This window comes from Ixodes scapularis, unplaced genomic scaffold (assembly GCF_016920785.2).
Source record: "Ixodes scapularis isolate PalLabHiFi unplaced genomic scaffold, ASM1692078v2 PGA_scaffold1__304_contigs__length_218370807, whole genome shotgun sequence".
Classification (NCBI taxonomy): Eukaryota; Metazoa; Arthropoda; class Arachnida; order Ixodida; family Ixodidae; genus Ixodes; species Ixodes scapularis.
The window spans coordinates 107,367,787-107,370,777 of record NW_024609846.1 but is presented as its reverse complement, the minus strand read 5'-3'; the positions used below and the strand labels follow the sequence as shown (position 1 = coordinate 107,370,777).

General features: G+C 56.2%; 1 pseudogene; it reads right to left on the bottom strand.

Moving 5' to 3' along the window:
- Window positions 1–531: 531 nt before the first annotated feature.
- Window positions 532–1,356, bottom strand: LOC115308281 (annotated as a pseudogene).
- Window positions 1,357–2,991: the final 1,635 nt, after the last annotated feature.

Sequence of the window (2,991 nt, the reverse complement as noted above, 5' to 3'; positions counted from 1 at the left end):
CATCACGGCGGACGCCCGCAGCGACCCACTCGGGCAATGATCTCGCGGGCTCTCATGACGCGCTGTTGCAGGAGGCGACACGAATCATTGGGAGCCCGTCCGGCGCGATGCAGGCGATCTTGACAGGCCCGAGAGGCATGCGATCGCCTGTACGGATCCCTATTCCCAAGTATAAGGGGTATGGTGACTACATCAGCGCTACGGACTTCCTTGAGGACCTGCTACACTATCAGCAGGCAATGGGGATGTCCGATCAAGAGATACTCGGTCGCATTCTGCCCGTTCCCCTCACTCTCCTGGAGTTCCGGCTGTCTTTTCGACAGGAATTCCTCCCCGCAGACTATGAGCGGAGGATGCGACGAGAGTTGGAGCGACGGACTCAGGATCCGGACGAATCGCTCCTCGAGTACGTCCGGGCCATGCAGGAGCTTTTTCTGATAGCTGACCCTGCGGCCCCGAACTCGGAGCGAGTCGAGTGAGTGATTAGGCAGACGCATCCAACGTTCGCCGCCTATCTGCGCGGCAGTCGGTTCAGCTCCCTGGACGATCTTGCCGTTGAAGCTCGCCGCCTACAAGGCGATATCCTCGCCTCGCGCGCCAACAGGCCTCCGCCCCACCCGTCGGAGTCCCTAGAGCCGCGCTGCGCGTGGAACGGAGACTTCGGGTCTCGGACTCGCCACCCTGAGGCGTATGAGGCATATGCCAACACGCGGGGAAGGGACACGAGAAACATTTTCGATCGTGCCCTGGACCCCTACACCTTTGGCTTGCGACGAGGCTCCACAGAGGCGCATGCAGCCCAGCGCAATCGGGACCGCCCGTCGGACACGAGGCAGCGCAGGGGGGCGCAGGTTGAGCACCAAGATGCTCCCAGTGAGCGCCCCACCCCGCCGAGCAACGTTCGACGGAACCCACCCCGCGTTTTGGATGCACGGTGTTTCCGCTGCATTAATCTTGGCCATTTCGCCCGAGAATGTACTGACCTGCGGACAGCGCCTCCCAACGCCTCGGGAAACAAAGCAGGCCGCCGCGGACGAGGCCGGCGGCTCGGCGGAACTCGGGGGCACCCGTGATCTCCCTCGCTCCGCCCGCGTATTGGCTCGATTTTTCACCCGATGTGCCCGCTCCGTTCTTGGCCCTCACAATCGCTGGTCGAACGTTTGCGGCTCTTCTCGATTCCGGGGCCAGCGCAACGTTATTTGGCGAGGAAGTATTTGCACACTTGCAGACGCACTCTGTGCGGATTAGAGAGTGCAACACGTTCTTCCGACTGGCCTCTGGCGGCACCGCCCAATCGAGTGGTGCCGTACGGTTAGTCGTGCGATGGGACCACAGAGTGAGGCGCCACCGTTTCATTCACCTCCCCGACCTCTATGTACCGGTCATGTTAGGGCGAGATTTTCTTGCTCGAACAGGGATGGTGATTGACGTCGCTAACGGAGGTAACCGTGAGGGGGCCTTTGGACCGGTGAAACCCTTTTGCGAATCCCCGGCTGCCTCCACGGCCCCCGTCCGGACGAGCGCAGCGAGCAACCCGAGTCGCGAGGGAGACGCTCTCTCCCCGAAACCGGTTGCCGGCTGCGCGGCTGTGCACTCCTCCGCTCCCAGGTCGGCGCCCGCCGCCGGAGCGGGGGACCGTGCCCCCCACCCCCTGTTGACACCCACGTGCGGTATTACAGGACTCGATAGGGCGCGCCTCTCGTCGTTGTTATATTCTTAAGACACGATGTTCACGGACCGACCCGGCTGCGCTGACTCAATGCGGCATCGGATTGACACAGGAGATGCTCGCCCCTGGCGATGTAATCCTCGTCCGGTCAGTTTGGCTAAGAGGAAGGCCATTGACGCCGCCCTGGATGAGTTGATCGACACCGGCGTTGTCCGACGTTCACAGAGCCCATGGGGCTTTCCGGTCGTTCTCGTCCCAAAGAAAGCCGGCACATCACGCCTCTGCGTGGACTACCGCAAACTGGATGAAGTCACCCGCAAGGACGCCGACCCGTTCCAAAGCATCGACTCTATTATTTCAAACCTCGGCGGAGCGAAGTACTTTACAACTCTCGACGCCAGCAGAGGCTACCATAGAGTTATTATAATGTACGCTAGAGGTTCAACTGGCGCTAGTGTCTATGCGACTCCCGTGACGCAAATTGAAGCAGACAGCAACCAGTCTACTTTTGCGGTGCTCCTGTGCATTCCTATGGGAAAACGCGCGTGCATTTTGTCTCTTCGCCGGAAAATAACACGGAACACCTGGGTTATTTGGGTCGTACCGAATAGCATGTACCTTGAATAACACTGTAAAAGTGTAATTACTTTAGTTAGCGCATTTTTCTTCATCAGTGAACGATATTTAACTTCGCTACATTTCAGTCTCAAACGTGTGTTCCGCTGCAGGTCTGTAAAAACAAGCGACGATTCAAAGCAAAATTACAATCGAAACGAATATAGTGTGTGTTCAAGGCTCGCCAGCATTCCGGTGACGCTTGTATGTTGATAATATGCCAGTCCTGTCACTGTGTGAAAATGATCCCGTCGTGCAATGTGAGCGGATAAAAACCTTCAAAACGTAGATAATAAAGTCAGTGGGCTATGAAAGATGTCTCTTCGTATTGTTTTCTCTGCCGGGCAGCTTTTATCGCCACTTGTTTTCAACGATATCGAGCGCGCGGGTGATATTTTGAACGTAGAACATGCAGCTTCGCACAGGGCAGAAAGAATAAAGCTGTACTTACTTATTTAAAATCGGAATAGATTGCGTGGCCTTATATTTATTTTGATCGTACATGCATTGCGAGTTACTGATCCAGTGTTACTGCGTAGTTCTTGTCGCCGCTCTTGATTTTCCAGATTCGTTTGGCATGTAGTATATCCCCCATGCTGGAAATCGCCGACACCGTGTTCGCGCTAACAGTGTCCGACAGTGCACATAAATACACGTACGCAGTCGTTTTAGCACCGTTTTTAACGCAACGAATTTGAAAGAAAAAC